Source organism: Pimephales promelas, chromosome 18 (assembly GCF_988280905.1).
Source record: "Pimephales promelas chromosome 18, fPimPro1.hap1.1, whole genome shotgun sequence".
Classification (NCBI taxonomy): domain Eukaryota; kingdom Metazoa; phylum Chordata; class Actinopteri; order Cypriniformes; family Leuciscidae; genus Pimephales; species Pimephales promelas.
Genome location: NC_142786.1, coordinates 1,372,454 through 1,380,012, shown reverse-complemented (window position 1 = coordinate 1,380,012; position 7,559 = coordinate 1,372,454). Strand labels below are relative to the sequence as shown.

General features: G+C 36.4%; 1 long non-coding RNA gene across 1 annotated transcript; it reads left to right on the top strand.

Annotated features, from left to right (window-relative positions):
* Positions 1–1,610: 1,610 nt before the first annotated feature.
* Positions 1,611–7,266, top strand: LOC120483464 (uncharacterized). The gene is made up of 3 exons (XR_005623602.2): positions 1,611–1,684; positions 4,960–5,039; positions 6,923–7,266. It is a non-coding gene; the product is annotated as an uncharacterized LOC120483464 (long non-coding RNA).
* The last annotated feature ends 293 nt before the right edge of the window (positions 7,267–7,559 follow it).

Here is a 7,559-nt window from a genome sequence, read left to right as displayed (position 1 = left end):
TATTTTATTTATTTTTTTTGTAGTAGCTAACTATGTTTTTTTGTAGTAGCCTAATGGTTTAACTATGGTTTTTGCAGTAAAACCATAGTAACTACAAACAAACCATGGTGGTTTAACCGTGGTTTTTGTAGTAATTAGTAGCCATGAACCATGGTTGTTGTAGTAAAACCATGAAAATATACATGGTGTTTACACAGTAACCATGATTAATAGCCTATAGTTTTGTAGAAGAAAACCATGCTCTTAATAGAATAATCTTAATGTCATAAATAATCGTATTATAGTTATATAGCCTGCAGTACATATATGTATATTTAAATGTCTTCTGCTTACCCATGCTTCATTTATGATTAGCCTATAGACCATTTCACAAGATGTAAACAACACTGGTCCAGAAACACTTCCTGTTTCAGTTTGTAACTGTTTTCTTTATTTCACATGTAAAGAAAACATCTTAAAGATGTTTGTTTAACTTTATGATTCAGTTTTAAATGTTCTGTTGGTTTTATTTTATCCCAGCTTTTTTGTAGTGTTAAAAAACTGAAACAGGAAGTGCTTCTGGACCAGTGTTGTTTACATCTTTTGAAATGGTCTTATTTATCGTAGTAAAACTATTCATTTTTCATTTTTTTAAAATTATTCATCTAGTAGTTGGTATAAAAAGACTATAGATGTGAATGGGTCATAGAGCTACACAATGAGTTTTAAAATCATGATTTAACCCTTGTGCTGCATTAGATTTTTAACACCGTTGAGTGCATTAAGGACCAAAAATGGCCACATATTAAACATTGCCTAAAATATTATATATTATTATTATTTTCCACTTTTACCAAGTTAAATCTTTTAACCAGCATCAGTCCTCATCATAACTACCAAAATGTATTCAATTTCAGGATTTTAACCCTTTAATTACCAGTTTTGTTGGCGAAACCATCGATTTGTATAAGAGGAAAAAACACAAAAATTCAATTATTTTCAATAAACTAAATGCAAAGAGAAAACTTTAGATTTGGATTATCACAGTCCCACTTTGCAAAAAATCCCACTTAGCGCGTTAGAGACCAAAAATGGCCACCTATTAAACATTGCCAATTGCCTAAAATAAGGTGCATTTCCACCCATAGGGAATAAATATGTAGTGACGTCATCTGGTGGAATACACTATATAATGCAAATATAATGCTTTTGCTTCAAAATGAAAGGATGTTTGTGCAAAAATCATGTTTCATGTATTACTGACAGCCTCAGATTTAAACAACGTTTTAATGGGTTTCAATGGGCCATTTTTGGTCTTTATGGTGCTGAGTGTTACTATTTGATCTACACAGTGTGTGTTATACATATTTTGCAAAATGGGATCACATTTTTTACATGTATCCAAAAAGTCACAATTTTGCCAAATTTCATACCATTTGCATTAAAACAGCCAAAATGGTCAAAGAAATTAAACTGCAAAAGACCAAAAATGTCCCTAATGCAGCATAAGGGTTAATGTTATAATTCTACATGTTTATTTAAATGCTGCGTGCCTTTGCCGTGTATGGTAATGCGCGTGCGCGTAAACATTCGAGTCGCATTCAAAGACAGGAGCGCGCGTGAGATGGAAACGAGGAAACGTCATCGACACGGTCACGGATGAACGTCAAAACTAACGTCTCTCGCTTGTTTTCAATGATTTCAGGTAAGTTTAGTTAACAAAATCACACAAATAATAGATAAACGTTCCTGACACCCTTCTTACGTGTAATTAATACGCTCGGTTTAATATTTACTTTATAGAAATGGGTTTGTGTCTTCGAAGTCCGTTTTCAGAAGAAACATCCCGCTCCACACAATCACATTAAATATAAAATGCGCTCTGATTGGCTGTCATTGTTTTGTTTTTGTGTAACATTTTCACTTTTAGTGAGGAAAGAGAATCCAAATAACCGTCACGTCGGGCCGAGAAGCATAAAGACACTTTTAAAGGGATATTCACCTAATAATTTATATTCCGTCCTACTCCTTCCAAACTTGTGATGTGAGCTATCCCAATTGTTTTAAAGATTAAAAGCCCATACAAGGACGATAACGAACGAATAATAGACGATAGTACTTAATATGAGAATAAAAAGATGATAATAATTCTATGAGAATAGTACAACGAAACACAACTAGAACGACTTTGGAATCACTTTCAAAACGATAAACACTGAAAACATTTACAGCCAATCAGAATTCACCATGTTTAAAAAAGGTTGAGTATTTAAAGCGACAGAGTTAGAATTAACAGAACAGCAGCCTAATCTTGTTATCGTTATTTGTAGGCCTTAAATTCAAGTAAATTGTTTAATGTGTTTAAAATTTTTACATTTAAGTTAAATTGCTGAGATTATAATAACTAGCTAAATAAGCTTAATAATGAGATGTTGGAAGTAACCCATTTCCAACCTGTTTGGTGCTTTCAGAAAATGTATTTAAATTTGAAATTGTTTATTGAAGTTGTAACTCAATGATTTTACCACAGGTAAGCTGTTCTCATGACACATGGAGTGAGTGACGCAAGGGAAAATCTGAGTATCAACTTTTATCAGCATTTTAATGATCAAAATGTCATGTGATCAAAATTTATCTGTTTTATAGTTTAACAAGCTCTTTTTTGTTTACAGTCCTCTGATGACTTGGGTAAACCTTTTACTGAGGGCTTTCTTTTTGGTTCATCTTTACAATTTTTCCTTAGTTTTTCATCAAATCGCAAACCCAAGTTTGGGAAACCCTGCAGTTACTGTTTTCCTTCTCTGCTCGTATTTCACCACTAGCCTCACTTGTGCATATTTTTAGCTGATAAATTTTAAGAAGACATGGTTTATTCAACAACAATTTATTAGTAAGGTCTGAGTCAAGATTTTTCCAACAAGACTTTTCCATCAAAACAGATTTGACTCTGACTTGCACAAATTTTTGTGTCTGGTGGTCTAACCTGTCAGATTTCATTAGATTTCGCTCTTATATAAAGTGCTGAACTAGCGTGCGTCAGCCTTTGATTGCGCTTCTGTAACAGGTGCGGAATGATTCCCAAAGACCCGAGAAACACACTCCATTCCCTCTTACTCGAGCAGAGCGTGTCATATCACAAATCACTTTACGGCCCCTCCTCGTGTAAAGGCCCACACACACACACACACACATTTACTGAAGCTCCATCAATTTGGTTGCGTCTCAAGTGCTGCTGCCTCTTGGACACGGTCATGCACATCAGCAAATGAGCAGCGGGAGTTTGGGAGTTTGACAATCTATCTAAAGCAGGAGACGAGGAGTGTGTGTGTGTGTGTGTGTGTGTGTGTGTGGGTGTGTTAGAGTGAGTTCAGGGTCATTCCAATTACAGAGTTCTCAGTCAGCGCTTGTCACCCCTGTGAGGCAGCCTTGGGCCTACAGGAGAAGTCTGCATAGTTGCACACTGTGTGTGTGTGTGTGTGTGTGTGTGTCTGTGCGCGCATTTATGCCCTAAGGAAGAGCCAATGAGCACCACTGCTACCGAACCACCTGCTGGAGGCGGATCCTTCCCGCTGGCACCCCGCCCACTCAGTCCCGGCATTACCATACCTGTTACCACTACCGTAAAAACAAAACAAAAAACAGTAAGCTGATTATCTGGTTATCAGTGTTGCAAGAGTAAAACTTAAGAGTGCCTTTTCAATTCCAATTCGATTCCTGAATTTGAATTCGAACCCTAAACATAAGGTAGATAATAGAAATTGTAATTTGAATCTATAAAGAAGTACAGTAACATTTTAGTTTAGGGTCCAATTCTCACAATTAACTAGTTATCATGCATGTATTAAAGGGATTAGCCCATGATTTACTCACCCTAGGTGTGTATGACATTCTTCTTTCATACCATCGGAGTTATATTAAAACATTTCCTGGCTCTTCCAAGCTTTTTAATGGCAGTGAATGGCCGTTTCTGTTTTAAAGTCGGTTTAAAATAAACGTTTAGATACACTGTAAAAAATAAACCGTAAATTTGACGGTAAAAAAACGGTAGCTGTGGTTGCCAGAACTTTACCATTAAAAATATGGTAGGAACATTAATGGTTTTACAGACTTAACTTAAAATTTAAAAGTAATAAACCGTGTTTTATTTTCTGATAAAATGTGGATTTACCAACTTATTGATGTATTGATACACTGACAACCAACAATCATCACAGCAGTGATGAGTTACATGAGCAATCACAGCTCATCACAAGTGAACACTTGTATAAAGCAATACTTATGTAAAGAAGCTACACAAACATTAAGCACTATCATGGTAACACACATGAAATTAAAAAAATGCAATTAACATTAATTTAACAACATCAAATGTAACATAAAACCCTAATGTACATAACTGATTAGAAAAAAAACCCAATAAAACTATGAGGGAACTATAGTTATTTCAACAAAAATACATAAAATATGAAGTGTCACACAGGGAATTGTGGGAATGTCAATTTACGGTTTTTCACTGTAAATTATACAATGAGTTGTTCTTTTTCACTTTCAAAAACTGGAAATTTAACGGTATTTTACTGTAAAATTATATCACAGTTATTTACCGTGTATAGTACGGAAACTTTCTGTTTACCAATTAGTTTTGCACTGTAGCATTTTTACAGTCTTTTACCGTTAAAATCACGGTTATTTTTTACAGTGTATGTCACGGTTATTCACCGTATGCAATACAGAAACAATATGTAAAATTTTCACATGATGTAAAATAAATCTCTGATGTCCTCAGACTGTGTGTGTGAAGTTTTAGCACAAAATACCCCACAGATATTTTTAAATAGCATGTCAAAGTCACTTTTTGAAGGCGTTTTGTGCCTGTCCCTTTAAATGCAAATGAGCTGCAGCAGAGGGCGGGGTTTCAAGAGCTTGTGTGTTTTCCTCACGCAGACACACTAAAATGACAGAAACTGTTCTCCCTTTAAGGTTAAAACGGAGTCGGAGGAAGATGGAAAGACTCGAGAAGAAGTGACAACATGTGGAATGCAACAGGACGTCTCTGAATGGTTAGTTGATGAATTTATGTTTCTGATGTGGAGTTAACTATCTCCATTTAGCATATTCTGTCATAAATCGCTCGTATAGGAAGTGTTGTGAGATGCACACAGAGTAACTTTCTTCTGCTTGTGAAAAGACGGATGCTAAAGTTTGAGCTGACTCACAAATGTACTCTAATACAAACACTCTACCTAGGGGCGGGGCTTATGCAAATTTTAGGGTTGGTGACGTCACTAACCCAGGAGGAAGCTCCAATCGTTTGTCCTTTTCTCGTTGTAACTTTGATAATGTTGTTTATGCTCAAACAGCAACATTATACACAAACTAAAGCTAGAAAAGTGAAATTATACTCTCCCACCCCTTTAACCGATTAAAAGTATTTTACTATTAAAATCATTTTTTATACAGTGTAGATATCAAAGGTTTACATTTTATTCTATTTTGGTGTTTTTGGAAGCTGCCAGGCCATTATTCTACAGTAATTCATTTTTCTTGGTGTAATGTGGGTTGTACTTTTTGCTGATAGTGAATAAATGACCGTTAATGGCTGACTGGCGAAGAAAAAATGAGAGTTAGGGGAATGTGGGAAGAGAAACAGCATATTGAAAAACGGTTGGGGAGAGAAAGAAAGGAGGCCATGTCATGTAGGACCAGGTCCTCGGGCGATGACTGCAACAGTGAGAGACAAATCCTTCAGTTTAGAGAGAAAAGCACCTGGAGGACGAGTCTCCCGCGGCTCTGTCCAAACAGCATAAACGCGTCTCGCTCCGCTCGCTTCGACTGCCGTTTCCGGAGGGATTTAGTGGTGAAGTTGATCATGCTGTTCCTTGACCGAGTGTTTGAGGGGTCCGTGATTCCCAGCGTCCTCCTCACTCGTCTGTCACTTTGTCTCTGTCCCTGAGGCCTCGGACACGTTCATGAATCTCGCACGGGTTTCCTCCGTTCTCCATTATTTTGGGATAACCTCTCCTGTGCTGCTGGGAAACGTGCGGCAGATTCTTTGCATGTTTTAATGCTCTATTTAAGTCGTAAAGGATTGTTATGTGAGGATGTCATATATGAAAACATAAAACTTTATTAAACCCTGAAGGGAAATAAAGGCATTACAGCCGAGGAAATAAATACAGACTGAAGAGTAAATGCGGTGGAAAAGATGCATCAACATCATAACTCTCTGCAAATGTGTTGATTCAAATCTATCAGCTTTATTGGCATGAAGGAAATTTTACGTTGCTGAAGCATTAATAACACTAAACATACACATTTATGACATATACACGCATAATAATAATAATAATAATAAACAATTATTTTAGTTTAAAGTTTATTTAGGTCTATTTATATCTATCTATTGGGGTGGAAAAATTTATATTAAACTAACCATGTTAGGCTAACATCTAACCTAATTTAATATCAAATTATCTATCTATCTATCTATCTATCTATCTATCTATCTATCTATCTATCTATCTATCTATCTATCTATCTATCTATCTATCTATCTATCTATCTATCTATCTATCTATCTATCTATCTATCTGTCTGTCTGTCTGTCTGTCTATCTTACTATCTATCTATCTGTCTATCTTACTGTCTGTCTATCTATCTATCTATCTATCTGTCTGTCTGTCTGTCTGTCTGTCTGTCTGTCTGTCTGACTGACTGAGTGTGTATGCATGCATTCATAAACTGTTTGCCTTAAGTTAATTCACACGTGTGTTGAGAGAACGTGTCTCACACACACACACACACACACACAGCTGTTTATAAGTATTCGCTCCGAATGCCTCATAAAAACTCAATCTGAGCTGACGAGAAGCTGTGTGCTTTTACTGCACATGGTCTGATTTCTAATTCATAAGCCATTTCCTTGTATTTGTCTTTTTGTAAGTTGCAGCTTTTAGTGTGGAGTGCTCGGGCCGCGGCGTCACGACTGAACCGCACGGAGAACTGAACTCAGAGCCGCAGGAGCATCAAATATTTACACACCGCATTGTGGACGGCGATACACGGCTCAGAACGGCACAGAAGTGCAACACACTCTTTTATCTGTCACATCCACAACTGTATTAAAGCAATCACATGCAATCAGGTGGATCCAACCTTGAGTGTGTATGTGCTGGGAACAGGGTGGATGAGTGTGTGTGTTTGTGAAAAAAATAGGTGCATGTTCGATTTCAGCCTTTCATTTTGGTCAGCACCTTCCTTTGACACACACACACACACAGAGAGAGTGAGAGAATATATCCTGCACAAATACTGAAGGTTATGTGGGTCAAGTTGTTTCTATGTTATGTCTTTTCCCATACCTCTCTCTGATTGTGTTTAGGTGTTTTTGTTAATTGCTTGTTTAAGCATTCATATATTGACCACATTGTCCTTCCTGTGGTTTGTATGATAGCTGTATTTTTGCTGAGTCTATAATATTTAAAGAGTCCCTATCATAGCATTTGAAATGTTCCTATTTTAGTTTTAGGAGTTCCCAAAAGCAGTTTAACGCGCATGCAAGGATAAAAAACACTTTATTT